This window comes from Balaenoptera borealis (genome assembly GCF_965194805.1).
Source record: "Balaenoptera borealis genome assembly, chromosome: 9".
Classification (NCBI taxonomy): Eukaryota; Metazoa; Chordata; class Mammalia; order Artiodactyla; family Balaenopteridae; genus Balaenoptera; species Balaenoptera borealis.
The window spans coordinates 6,990,162-7,014,629 of NC_138873.1; the positions used below are offsets into that span (position 1 = coordinate 6,990,162).

The 24,468-nt window shown below is 40.4% G+C and overlaps 1 protein-coding gene and 1 pseudogene across 14 annotated transcripts in view; both read left to right on the plus strand.

Moving 5' to 3' along the window:
• PRKN (parkin RBR E3 ubiquitin protein ligase) overlaps positions 1-24,468 on the plus strand; it is a 1,304,064-nt gene that overhangs the window by 1,161,199 nt on the left and 118,397 nt on the right. The gene's annotated exons all lie outside the window — the stretch shown is intronic.
• LOC309634452 (long-chain-fatty-acid--CoA ligase 1 pseudogene) lies at positions 7,517-13,265 on the plus strand (annotated as a pseudogene). Its single transcript has one exon. The product of its transcript is annotated as a long-chain-fatty-acid--CoA ligase 1 pseudogene (transcript).

Sequence of the window (24,468 nt, forward strand, 5' to 3'; positions counted from 1 at the left end):
TCACATGTATCTGGAAGGATTTATTACCCCTGTTCTCCAGTCCCCAGCTACAAGTCCTAGAGGTAACCACTTAGCAGCTATTACCATTCCAGAAATACTCTGTGCAGATATAAGCAAATACACATACTGTTTCTTTTTTACCCAAATTGTTGCATTCTGTGTATAAATTGTTTCCATTTTACAAATGAATCATAATTTGTTGAATGAACTACCTATAGATGAGGTTTCAATTTTTTTTCTTTTTTTTATTATTATTTTTTAAATACATCTTTATTGGAATATAATTGCTTTGCAATATTGTGTTAGTTTCTATTGCACAACAAAGTGAATCAGCCATATGCATACACATGTCCCCATATCCCCTCCCTCTTGAGCCTCCCTCCCACCCTCCCCATCCCACCCCTCTAGGTCGTCGCAAAGCACCGAGCTGATCTCCCTGTGCTACGCTGCTGCTTCCCACTAGCTCTCTATTTTACATTCGGTAATGTATATATGTATTCCACTGGGTGTGAGTGTGTATGTGTGTGTGCATGCATATATATACATATATATATGCATATACATATATATGTATGTATGCCACATTTTCTTTATCCATTCATCCATTGATGGGCACTTAGATTGTTTTCATACCTTGGCTATGGTACTGAGAAATAATGCTGCAATGAACATAGGCATGCATATATCTTTTTGAATTAGTGTTTTTGTATTCTTTTGGATAAATACCCAGAAATGGGATAGCTGGGTCATATGGTAGTTCTACTCTTAATTTTTTGAGGAAGTTCCATACTGTTTTCCATGTGGCTGCACCAATTTACATTCCCACAATGTAGAAGGATTCCCTTTTCTCCACATCCTTGACAAACCTTGTTATTTTTTTCCTTTTCAATAACAGCCATTCTAACAGGCATGAGGTGATATCTTATTGTGGTTTTAATTTACATTTCCCTAATAACTGGTGATGTTGAACATCTTTTCATGTGCCTGTTGGCCATCTGCATGTCTTCTTTGGAAAAATGTCTATTCAGCTCTTCTGTCCATGTTTTAATCCAGTTGTTTGGTTTTTTTGTTGTTGAGTTATATGAGTTCTATATATATTTTGGATATTAGCCCCTTATGAGATGTATGATTTGCAAATATCTTCTCCAATTCAGTAGGTTGTCTTTTTGTTTTGTTGAAGGTTTCCTTTGCTGTGCAAAACCTTTTCAGTTTGATGTAGTCCCATTTGTTTAATTTTGCTTTTATTTCCCTTGCCTGAGGAGACACATCTAGAAGATACTGCTAAGACTAACATCAAAATGCATACTCCCTATGTTTTCTTCTAGCAGTTTTATAGTTTCAGGTCTTACATTCAAGTCTTTAATCCATTTTGAGTTGATTTTTGTGTATGGTGTGAGATAATGGTCTTTTTTTTTTTTTTTTGCATGTACCTGTCCAGTTTTCCAAACACCATTTATTGAAGAGACTGTCCTTTCTCCACTGTATGTTCTTTGCTCCTTTGTTGTAAATTCTTGTCCTTATACATGTGGGTTTATATCTCAGTTCTGTTCCATTGATCTATATATCTGTTTTTCTGCCGACACCGTGCTGTTTTAATTACTATGTTTTGTAATATAGTTTAAAATCAGGGAGTGTGATACCTCCAGCTTTGTTGTTTTTTCTCAGAATTGTTTTGGCTATTTGGGGTCTTTTGTGGTTCCATATAAATTTTAGAATTTTTTGTTCTATTTCCATGAAAAATGTCCTTGGGATTTTGGTAAGGATTGCATTGAATCTGTACATTGCTTTAGGCAATATGGACATTTTAACTATGTTAATTCTAATCCCTGAGCACAGAATATCTTTCCATTTATTTGTCTTCTTCAATTTCTTTCAACAATGTCTCATAGTTTTCAGTATACAGGTCTTTCATCTTCTTGGTCAAATTTATTCCTAGGTTTTTAATTCTTTCTGTTGCTATTGTAAATGGGATTGTTTCCTTAATTTCTCCTTCTACAAGCTCACTGTTAGCATATAGAAATGCAACAGATTTTTGTATGTTGATTTTGTGCCATGCAACATGACTGAACTTGTTTATTATTTCTAATAGTTTTTTTTGGTGGAATGTGTAGGGTTTTCTATATATAAAATCATGTCATCCACAAATAGTGACAGTTTTACTTCTCCCTTTCCAATTTGGATGTCTTGTATTTCTTTTTCTTGCCTAACTGCTCTGGCTAGGACTTCCAATACTATGCTGAATAAGAGTAGCAAGAGTGTGCATCCTTGTCTTGTTCCTGGTTTTAGAGGAATAGCTTTCAGCTTTTCACCACTGCGTATGATGTTAGCTCTGGGTTTGTCATATATGACCTTTATTATGTTAAGGTACGTACCATCTAAACCCACTTTATTGAGAGTTTTATTCATAACTATGTGTTGAGTCCTGTCAAATGTCTTTTCTGCATCTGTTGAGATGATCATAGTGTTTTTATCTCTCATTTTATTAATGTGATGTATCACATTGATTTGCAGATGTTGAACCATTCTTGCATCCCTGGAATAAGTTCCACTTGATCATGGCATATAATACTTTTAATGTGTTGTTGCTAATATTTTGTTGAAGATTTTTTTATCTATGTTCATAGGAAATATTGGCCTGTAATTTATTTTTTGTGTGTTGTCTTTATCTGGTTTTGGTATCAGGGTGGTGTTGGCCTCGTGAGTTAGAAAGTGTTCACTCCTCTTCAATTTTTTGGAAGAGTTTGAGAAGGATAGTTATTAAATCTTTGAAAGTTTGGTAGAATTTGCTTGTAAAACCATCTGGTCCTAAACTTTTGTTTTGGGGGGAAGTTTTGGATTATAGTTTCAATCTCTTTCCAGTAATCAGTCTATTCAGATTTTCTGTTCTTTGATAACTTAGTCTTGGAAGGTTGTATGGTTCTAAGAATTTGTCTATTTCTTCTAGGTTGTCCAATTCATTGGCGTATTGCCATTTGTAATACTTTCTTATAATCCTTTGTATTTCTGTGGTATCCATTGTTATCTCTCTTCTTTCATTTCTGATTTTATTTATCAGAGTCTTCTCTCTTTTTTCTTAGTGAATGTGTCTAGCTAAAAGTTTGTCAATTTTGATTATCTTTTCAAAGAACCAGCTATGATTTTATTGATCTTTTCTATTGTCTTTTTCATCTATTTCCACTCTAATGTCCTTTCTACTTCTTTACTGACTTTGGGCTTCCTTTGTTTTTCTTTTTCTAGTTCCTTTAGGTGTAAGGGTAAATTGTTTATTTGAGATTTTTTTGTTTCTTGAGGTAGGCCTGTATTGCTATAAACTCCCCTCTTAGTACTGCTTTTCCTGCATCCCATAGATTTTGATATGTTAAATTTTCATTTGTCTTCAGGTAATGTTTATTTCTCCTTTGATTTCTTCATTGACCCAATAGTTGTTCAGAAGACTGTTGTTTGGTTGCCACATATTTGTGATTTTTTCCAGATTTCTGCTTGTAGTTGATTTCTAGCTTCATACCATTGTGATCAGAAAAGATGACTGATATGATTTCAGTCTTCTTAAATTTATTGAGACTTGTTTTGTATCCCAACATATGGTCTAACTTTGAGAAGGTTTCACGTGCATTTGAGAAAAATGTGTATTCTGCTGCATTTGGATAGAATGTTCTGTACAAATCTATCAACTCCATCTGATCTAAAGTTTTATTTAAAGCTACTCTTCCCTTGTTGACTTTCTATTTGGCTGATCCATCCGCTGATGTAGTGGGGTGTTAAAGTCCCCTACTATTTTTGTGTTGCTGTCAATTTCTCTCTTTGTGTCTGTTAATAATTGTTTTATATATTTGGGTGCTCCTATGTTAGGTGCATATATATTAATATTTGTTATATCTTCTTGATGAATTGGCCCCTTTATCATTATATCCTGTCCATCTTTGTCTCTTGTTATCTTTTGTGGCTTGAAGTCTACTTTGTCTGATATGAGTATGGCTACACCAGCTTTCTTTTGGCTGCCATTTGCTTGGAGTATCATCTTCCATCTCTTCACTTTGAGTCTATGTTTGTCTTTAGAGCTGAGGTGTGTCTGCTGGAGGAAGTATATACTTGGGTCTTGTTTTTTAATGCAGCCAGCCATTCTGTGTCTTTTGACTGGTAAATTCAATCCAATCATTGAGGTGATTATTGATAGATGAGGACTTAGTACTGCAGTTTTATCATTTGTTTTCTGGTTGCACTATAGCTCCATTGCTTCTCTTTCCTTGTTTTTATGTCTGCCATTTTGGGTTGGTGGTTTTCTAAAATGTCTTCCTCCATTTCCTCTTTTTTTATGTTTTGTGTCTCTGTTCTAGATTTAGGTTTATGGTAACCATGAGTTTTGTATAAAACTTCTCATAGATAAAACAGTCCTTTTCTGCTAATAGCGTCTTATCTTCATTTATCTATGTGGGTTCTGCTCTTTTCATCTTCCCCTTTTGTGTTTTAGTTATCTCAAATTGTCCTTTTTTATATTGTGAGTTTGTTACCAAACTGAAGTAGCTATAGTTACTTTTTTCTGCTTTTTTTCCCCATTAGCCTTTATGTTATAATAAAGTGTTTTTAAAAAACCCATTCTGATAAAGAGTTGTGATTTTCTGATTCTGCATGTCTATTTATCACCTTACTCAAAGTTTTGCATATTTTGCCTTTTTGTTTCTGCTAGAAGAGCTCCTTTCAACATTTCTTGTAAGACAGGTATAGTGTTGATGAACTCCCTCAGCTTTGTTTGTCTGGGAAAGTCTTTATTTCTCCTTCATATCAGAATGATAACTCTGCTGGGTAGAGTATTCTTGGCTGACAGTTTGTAATCTTTCAGTGTTTTGAGAATGTCATTCCATTCTCTCCTGGCCTATAGCGTTTCTGCTGAGAAATCTACTGATAGCCTACTGGGGGTTCCTTTGTAGGTTAACCTTCTTTTTGTCCTGGCTGCCTTTAAAATTCTTTCTTTCTCACTGACTTTTGATAGTTTTAATATACTGTGTTTGGGAGGTCTTTTGTATTGAGGTAATTAGGTGTTTTCTTAGCTTCATGAACTTGTATATCCAGTTCCTTCCCCAGATTTAGGAAGTTCTCAGCTATTATTTCTTTAAATAAACTCTCTGCTCTCTTTTCACTCTCTTCTCCTTCTGGAATACCTGTTACCTTAATCTTCCCCTTCCCAAAAGAGTCAGATAACTCTCATAGAATTTTCTTGTCTTTTTATAACTTATTTCTTCCCTCTTCTACTCATATCATTTCTATCTATCTATCTTCAAGCTCACTAATTCTCTCTTCCATCTTGTCTGATCTGTTTCCGATGCTTTCTAATGTATTCTTCATCATGTTTATTGCCTTGTACAGCTCCAGAATTTCTGTTTAGTCCTTTTTAGAGTTTCAGTCTCTTTGGTGAGGTATTCCTTCTGTTCATTAATTTTATTTCTGAGCTCATTTTACTGCCTTTCTGAGTTTTCTTGTAGCTTGTTGAGCTTTTTCGTGACAGATATTTTAAATTCTCTATCAGTTAGATTGAAATATTCTGTGGTTTTAAGTTTGGTTTCTAAAGAATTGTCATTTTCTCTTTGTTGTACAGTGTTACTATAGTTCTTCATGGTGCTTGATAAGCCAGCACATGTGAAGTAGGGGACACCTTTCTACTCCATTCTAACTATTCAACAGGTCAGAAATTAGAGGCCTTTCTTTTGTCGTCCAGTAGGTGGCAACATAGCACAAGTTTTCAGTTTCTCTTACCTGCGTTGCCTTTGGATATATTTGAAAGTCAGCATTTTCCACCCTTCACTGCCTCTGTCAGAGGTGTCACCCTTTACCCTCATTATTGCTTCTTGCGCCTCCAGGGTCATTGGTGCCTTGCAGCTGTCGGTGTCAACGGTGCTGCTGCCTGGAGCCCTAGGATGGTGGGCTCTTCCACCATGGGCAGCATCCCCTGAGTTGCATTGGGAGCGGGCCAGACAGGAGCACGCAGGCACCTCTGCCATGTCCAGGGTTGTAAGATTTGTGGGCTCCACTGCTACAGGTGGGGTGAGCAGGGAGCCAGAGTTGTGGGTACCTCCATGGCTGGAGGGACGGGGGTCCCAGGCCCTACTGCTGCTGCTGCCTGGTTACCTGTGGCCGTGGGCACTGCTGTGGCCAGGGGGCTGGCGTTGTGTGCACTACCTCCTCTGCTGGCCAGGTTTTCTGGGGCCGTGGGCTCAGCTGCCGCAGCTGGAGGACCAGAATTGCGGGCACTGCCTCTGCTATTGCGCCTGTACCACCTCTTCTCTGTGTTCCGGTCCATCCTCCTTTAGATGCACAGAAATGTGCAATCGTCTGGCACCCTGGTGTGCTGGGTAGAGGCACCTTTGTTGAGCTGTGGATGTTCTACTGGTTGCAGATTAAAGGGGAGACACAAAGAGAGTAGCTCACTGCGCCATGATGCTGTCACCCCCCCAGCTTTACAGTGTTTGCTGTTACAAGCAATGTCATGAGAAATATTCTCATGCATAAAGCTCTTTGTATTTACCTGCTTACTTTCTTAGAATACATTAACAGAGGTAAAATTGTATTGCTGCTTATTAAAGATTATTCTAAATTTTTATTATATTTAATGACTATATCACATTGCATTAGTATATCTACATAAAGCTTATTTACTTGCTTATTTGATAAATCATTCAGAATTTTTTGGAGAGGCCACTTACCAGCTATTTTGGGAGTAACTGAAATACTCCTTTCAAAAGTATTTTGTAAGTTAATTATTAGTATAATAATGATCAATAGTAATTATTAATATTACTTATTTTATATTATAGCCTATCTATTTGTGTTATTTTATTAATAAACAATAATAATAAAATTATACAACTGCCATATGTTAATTTCACATTCCAGTGAACATGGTACTATAAGGAGAGGCATAATGTATATGAATAAGCAACATGTAATTCTGGAATTATAGGGTAAGAAGTGGTGACAGGCACACATCTTCTTTTGCCCAAAACAGGCTGGTGTTTATGCCTATTCTGGAGTCTCTGCTATTATGCTCCCTTTCATTCTCAGAACTGTACTGTTAAACAACAAATCATATGGCCATCCTACTTGTGAGTAAATTAACCATGTCCCACACCTTCGAAAACGTGTCCTTAATCTATCCATCAATACTGTCATTTCTTTGTCTTCAGAAGAGCTAAGATAGAACACACTGTAATTTATCTTTGTTAATTAATTCAGTTTGCTGTGATACAGCTCAAGTACGATCAATTACTCCTTTATGCCTTACACAGATCTGTCAGTCTAAGGCTGCTTTTCATATCCTTCTTTCTTGCTTTAGAGGCTCGTCACCATCTTCTACCTCTATATCTGATCCAGCCAGAAGGATGGCAGTGCATGCCCTTCCCTCCCAGATTGCACTAGAGAGCAAAGGAGGTGCATAAACATCCTTCAGAGAACTTGAGCCATTATCAGGAAAGTTCTCAGATTAGTGATGCTTATGCATTCTAATGACTCATATTAGAACGCTTATGCATTCTAATGACTCATATTTTCTCATTTGTCATACAGAAAAATAAAAATGATATTTTTTAAAGAATTCTATATAAAAGCAATTTATCCTTTCACATTTTCTATGATCATTCCCCAAGTAAAGTCAGATAAGGTAAATTTGTTCTACTCTGCTGCAGACAAATGAAAGGAAGACCATCTTCATAACCTTTATTCGTTAACCTTGGACTAAATAAAATCTCCAACCATTTCTTCATCACCAATACAAGCTTCTATTAGCCTGCAAGAAGTGTCACTTAATGTTTTTAACATGTTTAAAAGCAAAATAATGTCTTTTTGAAATGCTTGGTAGGAAATTCCGCAAGAACAATGTTCTCTAATAATTAACCGCACTGGTGAGTTAAAGGCCTTTGGCTTTTCCTCAGGATACCTCACCACCCAACATCATCCAAGTCAATTAACAGACATAATGCTCACTTCCTTGCCGGTCTTACTGCCTAATTAGAACCGCATGTGTTGGTTTGCATCAAAGCCATTTCACCTCGGCTCACTCACCAGTTATTCTGTTAGCAATTCCTATAGGCTGGCTCTTGATTTCCATTCCTTTCCTTTTCATGCCAGATAACTTCTTCACAGAGGGAGTGAGACGGTGAAGCATGGTCTCATTTCATTGTAATTATGGAATGTCCCAGTTAGAGCCAAAGGGAGTGGAAATTTCACACTAATTCCAGCACATCTCCGGTGTTGGAAATTGATCGCTGAGTGACTAAATTACAAGTGCCAGGGAAGCCATCGGTGGGATGTTCCGCCCCCCCAGCAGCCTTGACATCCCTACAGCTGTCCTTGTGCCGGCAGCCATTTTCAATGGCCTTTCTAACCACAGTCATCAACAGTGGGGAACCCTCAATAACATCTTATGCTTTTAGAAAAATTTTAACGTGAGTTGGAAACATAAATATTCGGATTTTCTCAGGATAAAGCATTTTAAGTGTTTGGGTTCTATATTTGAGCTGGGGTCTCTTTGAAAACATATCCCAATGCTAGTTGTAAATTGTGACCTCACAAAGAAGACCTTAGATGGGAAAATTACTAAATACAGCTAAATTCTTTAAACTATGCATTTCCAAAGATGTGTCAGAAGCAGCGACTTTTCTTTAGAATCTTATTTTTTAATATAAAATATCAAACTCCTAGTAACGAAGTTCTTAGTTATTTTGTTCCATGGACCCCTTTGGCAGTTTGATAAAAACTTTAGACGTTATCTTTGAACAATATTTTCTAAAGGCATAGGATTAAACACATAAAATTCAAAAGAAATCCAGTTCTCAAAATAATAAAATTAAGTTTGTGATTTGGCATTTGTGCTTCTTTACCGATGCATTTAAATGACACTTCAATACATTTAAGTATAGGAAAGTTAAAATTAAATCTTACTGCTTAGGCCTTTCTCACCTTCTGAGATGGCCCACACTCTGTCTGTGGGGTGTGTTTCTCCCAAGGCCACTCTCGCCTTCTGAGATGGCCCACACTGTCTGTGGGGTGTGTTTCTCTCTAAATAAATCCACTTCTTACCTATCACTTTGTCTCTCACTGAATTCTTTCTGCAATGAGACATCAAGAACCTGAGCTTCATTAAGTCCTGAAACCAGGTAATACATCCAAGAAACAGTCATCCACTGAGTTTTTTCCCCTCATTCATCTCCCGTCATCCAAACTGAGGAAAAGAGACAGCCACCTGGCAAAGGCCTAGTCCAAGGTGCCTTTGAAATGTTCTGCTGAAGCTCCTCTGGTTCCCCAGCATTCCTGTTAGAAGATAAGCCATCTCCTGCTAGAGAGGCGTTTGGAAGAAAGAAAGTAGAAAAGAGGTTTGAGACTGGATTCCTACTTCTCCACGAGTCACAAAATGGAATCCCCAACCGTGGAGTCTGGAACTTTCATTTAATGAGAAGACTGAGGCCATAGGATGGCAATCCTTGTGACGCCCTTCTAAGATATCGGCGTAGGGCGCCACCAACCCAGGACGATGCAAGACCACGAGCTGTTCCAGTACTTTCGGATGCCAGAGATGGTTGACTTCCGGAAGTACGTGTGCACCCTTCCAACCAACACACTCATGGGCTTCGGTGCGTTCGTGGCGCTCGCCACCTTCTGGTACGCCACGCAGCCGCAGGCCCTGAAGCCAACATGCGACCTGGCCATGCAGTCAGCGGAGGTGGCAGGCAGTGACGGTGCCCGGAGATCCGTGCTCCTGGACAGTGGCAAGCCCTTGGTGTATTTCTACGATGACATCAGAATGTAATATGAAGGTTTTCAGAGGGGCATGCAGGTGTCAAATAACAACCCTTGTTTAGGCTCTCGGAAACCAGACCAACCCTATGAATGGCTTTCATACAAACAGGTTGCAGAAATGTCAGAGTGTGTGGGCTCGGCGCTGCGCCACAAGGGCTTCAAGGTAGCCCCAGATCAGTTCATCGGCCTCTTTTCTCAGAACAGACCTGAGTGGGTGATCATTGAACAGGGATGCTTTACTTATTCGATGGTGATCGTTCCCCTCTACGATACCCTCGGAACTGAAGCAATCACCTTCATCATCAACAAAGCTGAACTCTCTCTGGTTTTTGTGGGCAAGCCAGGGAAGGCCAACCTCTTATTAGAAGCTGTAGAAAATAAATTAACAGCATGCCTTAAAACTATTGTTCTCATGGACTCCTACGGCAGTGATGGGTCGGAACAAGGCAAGAAGTGCGGGGTGGAGATCATCAGCATGAAGGCGATGGAGGACCGGGGAAGAGCCCACAGACGGAAGCCCAAGCCTCCAGCACCTGAAGATGTTGCAGTAATTTGCTTCACAAGTGGAACTACAGGCAACCCCAAAGGAGCACTGATCACCCATCGAAATGCAGTCAGCGATTGTTCAGCATTTGTGAAAATGACAGAGTACATTCATTACTTCCTCAGATGATACTTTGATCTCTTTCTTGCCTCTTGCCCACGTGTTTGAAAAAGTTGTAGAGTGTGTGATGCTGTGTCATGGAGCTAAAATAGGATTTTTCCAAGGAGATATCAGGTTGCGTGTGGATGATCTCAAGGCATTTCAACCCACCGTCTTCCCTGTGGTCCCCAGACTGCTGAACCGGATGTTTGACTGACTTTTTGCTCAGGCAAACACCATGCTGAAGCGATGGCTGTTGGACTTCCCAAGTCAAGCTTCGCAGTGGCATCATTAGAAACAACAGCCTGTGGGATAAGTTGACCATCCATAAAATAGAGTCGAGCCTGGGAGGAAAAGTGAGGCTGATGATCACAGGAGCGGCGCCCGTGTCCACCACCGTGCTGACCTTCCTGAGAGCCTCGCTGGGCTGCCAGTTCTACGAAGGCTACGGACAGACTGAGTGCACCGCCGGGTGCTGCCTGACTGTGCCTAGGGACTGGACCACAGGCCATGTTGGTGCCCCAATGCCTTGCAACATTGTAAAGCTTGTCGATGTGGAAGAAATGACTTACGTGGCTGCCAAGGGCGAGGGCAAGGTGTGTGTGCAAGGGGCTAATGTATTTCAAGACTACTTAAAGGACCCAGCAAACACAACAGAAGCTCTGGATAAAGATGGCTGGTTGCACACAGGGGACGTTGGAAAGTGGTTATCAAATGGCGCCTTGAAGATCATCGACAGGAAAAAGCACATCTTTAAACTGGTGCAAGGAGAGTACATAGCTCTGGAGAAGATCGAAAACATCTACCAGTGAAGTGAACCTGTCGCTCAGGTGTTCGTCCACGGAGAGAACTTGCAGGCATTTCTCATAGTAATTATGGTACCAGACGTTGAGACGCTAGGTCCCTGGGCCCGGAAGAGAGGCTTTGAAGGCTCCTTTGAAGAACTGTGCAGAAACAAGGATGTCAAAAAAGCTATTCTAGAAGACATGGTGAGACTTGGGAAGGATTCTGGCCTAAAACCATTTGAATAGGTCCTTTGACCTGTCTCCACCCTGAATTATTCTCTGTCAACAACGGCCTTCTGACCCCAACAATGAAGGCTAAAAGGCCAGAGCTTTGGAATTATTTCAGGTCACAGATCCTTGAACTTTGTTCCACCATCAAAATCTAATGCGAGGAAGGAAGCTGGAAAGAGGCCGCACGCCTCCGCGGTCTTCTTCCGCCCGTGGCCCCAGTGGGTAGTTTTGACAACAGCAAGTAGGGAAGGAGCGTCTTTGTCTGCCTCGTGCATTCAGATTCTCGTCATAGGAAGCTTAGAGGGAATGGAACACTGCCTTATGGTCGCCTCGCATTGCAGACCATGTTCACGGTGATACACAATTTCCAAAATGAGCCTTAAAAAAATTGTAAAGGTGAAACTATAAATGTGCTAAGTTATTCACGACTTCCTCAGTTTAAAAGGAGGGTGAAAACTTGTCTCTCTGTTTTGCTAACCAAGTGGTTAGGACTTTGCTATTTCTGAGATGTCTGCTACTTGCTGCAAATTCTGCAGGTGTCTGCTGCTCCTGGTACGGAAGAGTACCGTGCACTGGAGGGACCCGTCCCTTATAAACAAGAACTGCCCCAGCTGCAGGAGGTCGCAAGTAGACCAGAGGTTTTTATTTTTTTTAATCCCTGCCACCTTCCCTTCCCCATCTCACACCACCCTTCTGATTAACCCCTGTCACTCCTGTCGGAGCAGAATGTTCTCCGTGAAGCAGAGGACAGACCTAGCTCAGAACAACGCAGGTAAAGATGGATGGCCGCTCACCACTGCGGGTGGATTCTGGCGCCCACAGAGCAGTATATTCTCTGACCCTCTTCTCCAGACCCGATTCCCTCCCTCCATCCCTTCTCAGGGGTTATTTAAAAATCTGTCTTAGACTCTGCAGTGAAGACAAGCATTTCAACAAGGAAACAATTACCTGGATCAACCATGTTCAACTGTGACACCTCAATAACTGTACACTTTACCTTCACTGAACCTGTCGCTCTGTCTGTGATGGTTTTGGGGTTTTTTTAACATCTTTATTGGAGTATAATTGCTTTACAGTGTTGTGCTAGTTTCTGCTGTATAACAAAGTGAATCAGCTATATGTATACATATATCCCCATATCCCCTCCCTCCTGTGTCTCCCTCCCACCCTCTCCATCCCAACCCTACAGGTGGTTGCAAAGCACCGAGCTCATCTCCCTGTGCCATGCAGCTGCTTCCCACTAGCTAACTATTTTACTTTTGGTAGTGTATATATGTCAATGCTACTCGCCCACCTCGTCCAAGCCCACCCTTCCCCCTCCCCATGTCCCCAAGACCACTCTCCACGTCTGTGACTTTACTCCTGTCCTGCCCCTAGGTTCATCAGAACCTTTTTTTTTTTTTAGATTCCATATATATGTGTTAGCATACATATGTGTTTCACTTTCTGACTTACTTCACTCTGTATGACAGACTCTAGGTCCATCCATCTCACTACAAATAACTCAATTTCATTTCTTTTTATGGCGGAGTAATATTCTGTTATATATATGTACCACATCTTCTTTATCCATCCATCTGTTGATGGACACTTAGGTTGCTTCCATGTCCTGGCTATTGTAAATAGAGCTGCAATGAACATAGTGATACATGACTCTTTGAATTATGGTTTTCTCAGGGTATATGCCCGCTAGTGGGATTGCTGGGTTGTATGGTACTTCTATTTTTAGGCTTTTAAGGAACGTCCATACTGTTCTCCACTTTGGCTGTATCAATTTACATTCCCACCAACAGTGCAAGAGGGTTCCCTTTTCTCCACACCCTCTCCAGCATTTGCTGTTTGTATATTTTGATGATGGCCATTCTGACCGGTTTGAGGAGATACCTCATTCTAGATTTGATTTGCATTTCTTTAATGATTAATGATGTTGAGCATCCTTTCATGTGTTTGTTGGCAATCTGTATATCTTCTTTGGAGAAATGTCTATTTAGGTCTTCTGCCCATTTTTGGATTGAGCTGTTTTTTGATATTGAGCTGCATGAGCTGCTTGTAAATTTTGGAGATTAATCCTTGGTCAGTTGCTTCGTTTGCAAATATTTTCTTCCATTCTGAGGGTTGTCTTTTCATCTTGTTTATGGTTTCCTTTGCTGTGCAAAAGCTTTTAAGTTTCATTAGGTCCCATTTGTTTATTTTTGTTTTTATTTCCATTTCTCTAGGAGGTGGGTCAAAAAGGATCTTGCTGTGATTTGTGTCATAGAGTGTTCTGCCTATGTTTTCCTGTAAGGGTTTTATAGTGTCTGGCCTTACATTTAGGTCTTTAATCCATTTTGAGTTAATTTGTGTGTATGGTGTAAGGAATTGTTCTAATTTCATTCTTTTACATGTAGCTGTCCAGTTTTCCCAGCACCACTTATTGAAGAGGCTGTATTTTTTCCATTGTATACTGTTGCCTCCTTTATCAAAGATAAGGTGACCATATGTGTGTGGGTTTATCTCTGGGCTTTCTAGCCTATGCCATTAATCTATATATCTGTTTCTGTGCCAGTACCATACTCTCTTGATTACTGTAGCTTTGTAGTATAGTCTGAAGTCAGGGAGCCTGATTCCTCCAGCTCCATTTTTCTTTCTCAAGATTGCTTTGGCTACTCAGGGTCTTTTGTGTTTCCAGACAAATTGTGAAATTTTTTGTTCTAGTTCTGTGAAAAATGCCACTGGTAGTTTGCGAGGGATTGCATTGATTCTGTAGATTGCTTTGGGTAGTATAGTCATTTTCACAATGTTGGTTCTTCTAATCCAAGAACATGGTATATTTCTCCATCTGTTTGTATCATCTTTAATTTCTTTCATCAGTGTCTTATAGTTTTCTGCATACAGGTCTTTTGTCTCCTTAGGTAGGTTTATTTCTAAGTATTTTATTCTTTTTGTTGCAATGGTAAATGGGAGGGTTTTCATAATTTCTCTTTCAGATTTTTCATCATTATTGTATAGGAATGCAAGAGATTTCTGTGCACTAATTTTGTATCCTACTACTGTACCAAATTCATTGATTAACTCTAGTAGTTTTCTGGTAGCATCTTTAGCATTCTCTGTGTATAGTATCATGTCATCTGCAAACAGTGACAGTTTTACTTCTTCTTTTCTGATTTGGATTCCTTTTATTTCTTTTTCTTCTCTGATTGCTGTGGCTAAAACTTCCAAAACTATGCTGAATAATAGTGGTGAGAGTGGGCAATCTTGATCTTAGAGGAAATGGTTTCAGTTTTCCACCACTGAAAATGATGTTGGCTGTGGGTTTGTCATATATGGCCTTTATTATGTTGAGGTAGGTTCCCTCTATGCCTACTTTCTGGAGGGTTTTTATCATAAATGGGTGTTGAATTTTGTCAAAAGCTTTTTCTGCATCTATTGAGATTATCATATGGTTTTTATCCTTCAATTTGTTAATATGGTATATCACATTGACTGATTTGCATATATTGAAGAATCCTTGCATTCCTGGGAAAAACCCCACTTGATCATGATGTATGATCCTTTTAATATGCTGTTGGATTCTGTTTGCTAGTATTTTGTTGAGGATTTTTGCATCTATGTTCATCAGAGATATCGACCTGTAGTTTTCTTTTTTTGTAACATCTTTGTCTGGTTTTGGTATCAGGGTGATGGTGGCCTCATAGAATGAGTTTGGGAGTGTTCCTCCCTCTGCTATATTTTGGAAGAGTTTGAGAAGGATAGGTGTTAGCTCTTCTCTAAATGTTTGATAGAATTTGCCTGTGAAGCCATCTAGTCCTGGGCTTTTGTTTGTCGGAAGATTTGTAACCACAGTTTCCATTTCAGTGCTTGTGATTGGTCTGTTTATATTTTCTGTTTCTTCCTGGTTCAGTCTCAGAAGGTTGTGCTTTTCTAAGAATTTGTCCATTTCTTCCAGGTTGTCCAATTTATTGGCATATAGCTGCTTGTAGTAATCTCTCATGATCCTTTGTATTTCTGCAGTGTCAGTTGTTACTTCTTTTTCATTTCTAATTCTGTTGATATGAGTCTTCTCCCTTTTTTTCTTGTTGAGTCTGGCTAATGGTTTATCAATTTTGTTTATCTTCTCAAAGAACGAACTTTTAGTTTTATTGATCGTTGCTATTGTTTCTTTCTTTCCTTTTTCATTTATTTCTGATCTGATCTTTATGATTTCTTTCCTTCTGCTAACTTTGGGGGTTTTTTTGTTCTTCTTTCTCGAATTGCTTTAGGTGTAAGGTTAGGTTGTTTATTTGAGATGTTTCTTGTTTCTTGAGGTAGGGTTGTATTGCTATAAGCTTCCCTTAGAACTGCTTTTCCTGCATCCCATGGGTTTTGGGTTGTCGTGTTTTCATTGTCATTTGTTTCTAGGTATTTTTTTGATTTCCTCTTTGATTTCTTCAGTGATCTCTTCGTTATTAGTAGTGTATTGTTTAGCCTCCATGTGTTTGTATTTTTTACAGTTTTTTTCCTACAATTGATATCTAGTCTCATAGCATTGTGGTTGGAAAAGATACTTGATACAATTTCAATTTTCTTAAAATTACCAAGGCTTGATTTGTGACCCAAGACATGGTCTATGCTGGAGAATGTTCCATGAGCACTTGAGAAGAAAGTGTGTTCTGTTGTTTTTGGATGGAATGTCCTATAAATATCAATTAAGTCCATCATGTTTAATATGCCATTTAAAGCTTGTGTTTCCTTATTTATTTTCATTTTGGATGATATGTCCATTGGTGAAAGTGGGGTGTTAAAGTCTCCCATTATGATTGTGTACTGTTGATTTCCCCTTTTATGGCTGTTAGCATTTGCCTTATGTATTAAGGTGCTCCTATGTTGGGTGCATAAATATTTACAATTGTTATATCTTCTTCTTGGATTGATCCCTTGATTATTATGTAGTGTCCTTCTTTGTCTCTTGTAATAGTCTTTATTTTAAAGAAGTCTGTTTTGTCTGATATGAGAATTGCTACTCCAGTTTTCTTTTGATTTCCATTTGCATGGAATATCTTTTTCCATCCCCTCACGTTCAGTCTGTATGTGTCCCTAGGTCTGAAGTGGGTCTCTTGTAGGCAGCATATGTACGGGTCTTGATTTTTATCCATTCAGCCAGTCTATGTCTTTTGGTTGGAGCATTTAATCCATTTACATTTAAGGTAATTATCGATATGTATGTTCCTATTACCATTTTCTTAATTATTTTGTGTTTGTTATTATAGGTCTTTTCCTTCTCTTGTGTTTCCTGCCTAGAGAATTTCCTTTAGCATTTGTTGTAAAGCTGGTTTGGTGGTGCTGAATTCTCTTAACTTTTGCTTATTTGTAAAAGTTTTAATTTCTCCTTCGAATCTGAATGAGATCCTTGCTGGATAGAATAATCTTGGTTGTAGGTTTTTCCCTTTCATCAGTTTAAATATGTCCTGCCACTCCCTTCTGGCTTGCAGAGTTTCCACTGAAAAATCAGCTGTTAACCTTACGGGGATTCCCTTGTATGTTATTTGTTGCTTTTCCCTTGCTGCTTTCAGTATTTTTTCTTTGTATTTAATTTTTGATAGTTTGATTAATATGTGTCTCAGCATGTTTCTCTTTGGGTTTATCCTGTATGGTATTCTCTGTGCTTCCTGGACTTGATTGACTATTTCCTTTCCCATGTTAGAGAAGTTTTCAACTATAATCTCTTCAAATATTTTCTCAGATCCTTTCTTTTTCTCTTCTTCTTCTGGGACCCCTATAATTCAAATGTTGGTGCGTTTAATGTTATCCCAGAGGTCTCTGAGACTGTCCTCAATTCTTTTCATTCTTTTTTCTTTATTCTGCTCCCTGGCAGTTATTTCCACCATTTTATCTTCTAGCTCACTTATCCGTTCTTCTCTCTCAGTTATTCTTTTACTGATTCCTTCTAGAGTATTTTTTAATTTCAGTAATTGTGTTGTCCATCACTGTTTGTTTGCTCTTTAGTTCTTCTAGATCCTTGTTAAATATTTCTTGCATTTTCTCCATTCTGTTTCCGAGATTTTGGATCATCTTTACTATCATTACTCTGAATTCTTTTTCAGGTAGCATGCCTATTTCATCTTCATTTATTTGGTCTTGTAGGTTTTTACCTTGCTCCTTCGTCTGTAACAAATGTTTTTGTCGTTTCTCTTTTTTTTCTTTTTTAATGGGTGGTGCTGTGTTCCTGTCTTACTGGTTGTTTGGCCTGAGACATCCAGCACTGGAGTTTGCAGGCAGTTGCATAGAGTCAGGTCTTTGTGCTGAGATGAAGACCTCCAGGAGGTCTCACTTCAATTGATATTCCCTGGGGTCTGAGGTTCTCTGTTAATCCAGAGGTTTGGACTCAGAGCTCCCACCACAGGAGCTCAGGCCTGACGTCTGGCCTGAGAACCAAGATCACGCAAGCTTTGTGGCAAGGTAAAAAAAAAAAAAAAAAGGGAAGAAAGAAAGAAAGAAAAAAAGAAAAAAACAGAGCAGTACAATATCAAAGAATAAAATACAAAATAAAATTAGAAAGATAAAAAATGTATTAGGAAAAATAAAACTATAATTGAAACAACTGCAACAAGGTAAAATAAAACCACAACAGAAAAAAAGGGGTAGGGGTGAACAAGCCAAAAGGAGAGATCACTAACAAAGTATAAAGAATAAAATAAAATAAGAGGGCTTCCCTGGTGGCACAGTGGTTGAGAATCTGCCTGCCAATGCAGGGGGCACAGGTTCGAGCCCTGGTCTGGGAAGATCCCACATGCTGGGAGCAACTGGGTCCATGAGCCACAGCTACTGAGCCTGCGCGTCTGGAGCCTGTGCTCCGCAACAAGAGAGGCCGCGATAGTGAGAGGCCCGCACACCGTGATGAAGAGTGGCCCCCACTTGCCGCAACTAGAGAAAGCCCTCGCACAGAAACGAAGACCCAACACAACCAAAAATAAATAATAAATAAATTTTAAAAAAAACCTCTGCTATAAAAATAAAATTAGAAAAATAAAAGATTTATTAGGAAAAATAAAAATATAAAAGAATCAACAACAATGAATCAACATGGTAAAACAGAACCCCAATCTAAAAGAGGAAAAAGAAAAGAAAAAAATAAAAAAGCCTTGGCTATGGGGGTGGCGTTTAGGCACGGGTGGGGTTTAGGATAGGGTGGGACCTAGGCGGGTGGGAGGTGATGTTTCAGCATGCAGCGGGGCCTAGGCAGGGCGACTTCAAGCGCGGGGTGGGGCCTCTGTTTAGGACCTTCCCGGAAGGGGAGAGGCAGTCACAAGTAGAACCTCTGGACTGTGGAGTTCCGGAGTTTGGAGGTACGGCCCTGAGTGAGGGCGTGTGTGTGGGGTTTAGGCCCAGCGTGTTGGAGGGGGTCTCAGAGGGGGTCTCCGAGTGTAGACGTAGGTCCCTGGGTGGGGGTGAGGGGCGGGGCTTGGGCTCTGAGCGGCAGGAGGGAGGCTCTGAGGGCAGAGGATTGGGCCTGGGAGCCCATCAGGCTTCCCTGTGCCTACGTGGACAGGGAAAGCGCTGGCCCCATTCCCTTCCTCTCCTTCGCACCCCTCCCCCACCGTCTCCCCCAAAGTCTCCCCCATCCCCGCTGGACCCCTAACCATGGGTGGGTCCCGCTGGGTGTAGGAAGTCCTCCCCTCCCCCAGCCGCCCCTCAGGGGTGCCGGTCCCGGAGGTCCGGCCTTTACTTTTGCTCCCCCTTCCCTTCCTCCCACTCCCTCAGGACCCACGTGCCTGGAGGGGGCCTCAGTGGGCACAGGATCAGGCCCGGATCTCAACAGGTTCCTGGGGGTCCAAGTTGGCAGGGGAAACCTGGCCACACTCCCTTTCGATCCTCTGCCCTCCCAATGGTTCCCCAATTTCCCCCTTCGCTTGTAGGATCCCTTCCCCTCCCCCAGCCGCCCCTCAGGGGCGCCAGTCCCCTCCCGCCTCCACTTCTCCTCCCCCTTAACTCCCCACAAGCCCCTCGTCCTACCCGGGCGCTGGGGGTTCCTCCCGTCCCCTTAGGTGTCCGTGGTCCCCCACTGGTGCCTGGTAGGTGCCCTAGTTGTGAGAAGACGTGAATTCCGCGTCCTCCTAGTACGCCATCTTGACTCCACTCCTGTGATGGTTTTTAATGTGGTTTTCATATCAAAAGAGTGCATTGTGATTAAGTGGCTTTTTTCCCCAGAGTAAACTCTCAGGCAAGGCATGTCTTTAAAAATATTAAGGGAGTAGATACACTTGGGTACTTATTGAAATGGACGGTGATAAATAAATGCTCTTCTGTCATAAGGCTACCTGATTTCTGTGAAATGTATTTGACAAGCCAAAATTCTAGGACAACAGGAGTCTGGAAAACTTATTTCCTGGGATTAACTTCTCAAGGGTTTTTTTTTTTTAAGTTAATCTGGGAAATTAGCAGCATTTCACTTTACTGCAAGTCTTTGCCACATGTGACTGAATTTAGTTGTCAATTATACATTGAAAGCAGTTGTTTTTTGGATACATGAGTACCTGTATTATACAGGCACAACAGGGTTTGCCCCAAAGAGTTGTCGTTGTAATAACACTATGTGGTAGCCTAACTTCACACGTGTATTTTTTCCCTTTTTAACAGCTTTATTGGAGTATAATTGCTTTACAATGGTGTGTTAGTTTCTGCTTTATAACAAAGTGAATCAGCTATACACATACATATATTCCCATATCTCCTCCCTCTTGCGTCTCCCTCCCACCCTCCCTATCCCACCCCTCTAGGTGGTCACAAAGCACTGAGCTGATCTCCCTGTGCTATGCGGCTTACACCTGTATTCTTAATTGCACAAGAAGTCAATAATTTGTCACATTGGGGTTTTGAATGTTTGCTTTAAGTGTTGGCTATTTCTATGTTTTATAAACCAACAGAGAATTTCCAAAAACAATGAAGGAAACCAAAATAAATAATTCTGCATTTCAAAAAAAAAAATCTTACTGCTTAAAAACACGTCAGTGCAAAGAACATTTCTGCTTAATTGGAATGAGAACATTAAACTGTGGGGTTGTCTTTGTCTCACCTCCTTCCTCCTCATGATCAAGAAACAACTGTAGACAAGAATACTGTGAAGCAACACGTGTGTCTGGGTCACCAATGTGAGAAGAGGTGACGCCTGCATTTGCCCCCAGTTTGAAGCTACATCACACAAGTAACCAAGACAAGAGCAATCACATGCCATCCACCTCAAATTGAAGTAATATTGAACATAAATGATGTCTCAAGTTATCTGCAGCAATTCTAATATGACATGAAAAATGTCTGTGATTCTTATTTATGACAAAGTCACAGATGTCACTACTACTACTGATATTTTTTCCTACATTCATAATTTTTTAAACTGTTCAATTTTAGGTAGAAGTTAGTAAAATTAATATATTAGTGTATTTCACAAATTCCACAGACTCCCATTAACAGCCCCCAATGCTATAGGAAATAAGAAACTCATGGAGCCATAATTCAAATCCATTCTACACAGGAGAGGTGGGTGATTTACTCATAACTTTGGAAAGAGTGAGTGACAAGTCATGCTTTGGCTTGGGAGCAGACACTTCACAGAGACCATTGGTTCTGCTCTGTTTTTCCAGGAAGTCTAGTTCTGCCTCTGCTTCGGTGGGTAGGTTTTCACAGTTCTGGAATTTAGTATTAGAAAACCACTAGTCTACACACATAAGTCATGTCCTTCAACCTCGTTATATCATATATAAATGTGCCACCGCACGTGCCCCTCCTTTCTTTTCAAACTCAGACAGGGAAAGTGGGTGCCACTTATTGGGTTTTTTTAACCCCAACACCTTCTGCAATTAAGACTCATTCTCCTCTAAAAACTGTTTGTTCCATTTAAACCACTCTAATTATTACAGTGTTTTTCTTTATATCTAGCTGAACTCAACCACCCTCTATTGTCCCAAGTACTCAGAAAACCTCAGTCCTACTGTGAAAATAAGAAACGTGTTTGCAGGTCATAGCATCCATCACTATCTGCGGAATATTACCAACTCCACCCAACAGACATGCATACGCCCTTTCTTTTCTTTTTTTTTTTTTTTTTAAGTATTTGTTTATTTATTTATTTAAAGCTGTGTTGGGTCTTCGTCTCTGTGCGAGGGCTTTCTCTAATTGTGGCAAGCGGGGGCCACTCTTCATCGTGGTGCGCGGGCCTCTCACTATCGCGGCCTCTCTTGTTGCAGAGCACAGGCTCCAGACGCGCAGGCTCAGTAGTTGTGGCTCACGGGCCTAGTTGCTCCGTGGCATGTGGGATCTTCCCAGACCAGGGCTTGAACCCCTGTCCCCTGCATTGGCAGGCAGATTCTCAACCACTGCGCCACCAGGGAAGCCCCGCCCTTTCTTTTTAACACACTTAAAACATTAGATTTGGTCTTTCAAAAATTTCTCAGATGAGCAGAAACTTCTCCATGTGCTTCAGTATTTTTTAATGTCTCCCAAAGATGATGTTAAAACTGCAAGGAATGCAGGTAAAGTCTTGGCACAGCAAAGGAAAACTTTCCACTCCTTCATTCTGTTTTATCTTTCTATTAATGTTGCCAAAGATTAATTTTTGTAGCCACACTATACTATTAATTCTCTTTATTACACACGCTGCTGTTAAGCGATGACTCACACAGCCAGTTTAGCTATTATATACATGCTAGTGTTGGGATTTATACGGCTCTGCAAAAGTGTATTCTGTTAATCTTGTTAGATTAGCCCATGAATTCAGACTGCTGGGATGCTGTTGAATCCTGATTTCTCTTTTCACTCTACCTTCCAATTCAAGATCATATAAATTACTTCATTATTCCATCAATGGCTATTTTCAAGTTGTTAATAAAAATACTTAAGAGGGATGCACTCCTTATTACCTTCCCCATGGGTCTCCATTGCTTTCTCTCCTGTGTATTGAGGTTTTATTGTTTGGGTTGGGTTGGGCTTTTGCATCCTTAAAATGTCTGGCCTAGACCTGACATTATGCTAGGTACTTAAAATATTTGTGGCTTTGAATTCATGAACAAATATTCTTCTTATTATAAAACTGCTTATGTATATCTGTGAAGAAAATAAAATCCCCCAATAACCCCAAAAACCAGAAACTGTAAACTCTACTAATGTTTGGCTATATTTCTTTCTATATTATAGAAATATATTCTATACGTCTTTTCTTATAGGATATTTTTCTGTTTCTTTCACTCTGCTTACCTCCTGGTCTTCCTCTGTCTCTCCCTTTGGTAAGAGGCAATGATTAAGTCCAGTCCTAACATCTGCAGGACCTGGGCTGAGTGAATAAATGCGGCTCCACAGAACCCACATCTGAATAGTTTTAAATTATAAATCAAGCTAGCAAACTGGCCAGTAAAATAGATCCTATCCCCTTTACCTTGAGGAGTGCACCTTCCTAAGGACCTAGTAGGCGATATTCTAATTTAGAATTCTCCAACCCCTCAGGATTCTTTACCAGAACTTAGTGCTGCTGGGAAAGTCAGCCCCTCCCCAGCCCTATCCCCTTGTCTTGTCCAGCTCTGCCCACTATAGAAGGATCCTTGCACACACATAGGTGGACACCCAGCCTGCAAACCAAGGTCTGTCCACATCTCCTACACACAGCAGCTCCTTGGTCACCCTGGCGCTGGGGGTGGCACACTCCTGGTAAGACAAGTCAAGCCTCAGGAGGATGGAGAAGGGAAGCTGCCCGCACAAACATGTAGCTTCCTAGAAGCCCCACAGAAACCTATAGCTCATGGACCAGCCCTAGTGCAAGTAAGGCTGGGAAAAGTAGTCTTTTGCTGGGCACAACCTTAAAGTTCTGTTCATGAGGAAGGAGAGGACCATGGATACTGGGTAGGTATTAGTGGTCTCTGCCACTCCTGACTGGCTCTCACCAGCCTTCAAGATTTACCTCAAGCATCATCATCACCAGAAAGCCTTACCTATATCCCCAGATAAGGCTCAGCACCTCCCGTCTGCATTCCATTAGCAATCTGCATTTTAAAACATTGTACTGAAATTATTTTTATGTCTTCCGCATTGGACTATCAACTTATAGAAAGAAGCCTGTCTGATTAATCATCATGCCATATGCCCAGCACATAGGAGAAGTTGGTAAATGTATGTTGAACTGAACTCATCTGAAGTTAATAATTTATATGCTCTCTGTGGGCTGGAACTGTGTCTATATTATGTATATCTATATCACAGACTGCCCTTACTAATATTTATTGATGAATGAATAAATAAATTACAGTCAGGACTAAAGGGCATAGATGGAAGAAGTCTCTCTCAAAATGCCTCCTTCTCAGTACATTTAAAAAGATAACTATTTATCAACACAAATGGTTCCCTCAGCAGCAGGACACTGATGAGCAGTAATGAAGGAGGCTTCTTAATCCAGAGGCAACATTGAGGGGAAAAACTGAAATCAGTGACAAACAAACAAGTGTCATTTCTGGGACATAGCACACACCACAGAGAGAAGGTCAGCTTCCAAATGAGGTCTCTAATCCAGCCAGGAGCTCCAGATCTATATCTCTTGACTAGATTCCATTCCTGGACCCTAAAAAGAATGCTTTACTTTGGCCACCAGGAAAAGAAGAATAAAATTCCAGCATTATCTAACTTCACTTGCGTGTCACGGAAAAGAAGCAGCTTGTACATAAGACTGAGAACCACATTCTCACTAAGAGGACCCTGAGATTCTTCTTTGTTTTGTGCAGTACTTGATAGCTTTAAAATAAATATATCTGTCACTTGTCAGAAAGCCTGTCCTTGGTGTCTCGGTATTTCTGTGTGTATGTACAGATGTCTGCTATAGCGACACGGCTGCGTATTGATTTAAGGTTAGGCCTCATCTTACTTTGAGAGTATTCCTCACCAGAAAGGATGGCACATCTCAGAGATGTACTGACTTTTCTCTTAATATACAAACTGTACTTTCAAATCCCGATATACACAGCCTCTGGGTTCGCTGAGTTACGTAGAACTGTTTAAGCTTCTGCGTAAACAGATCAGAGTGGATGAGTGCAAAAA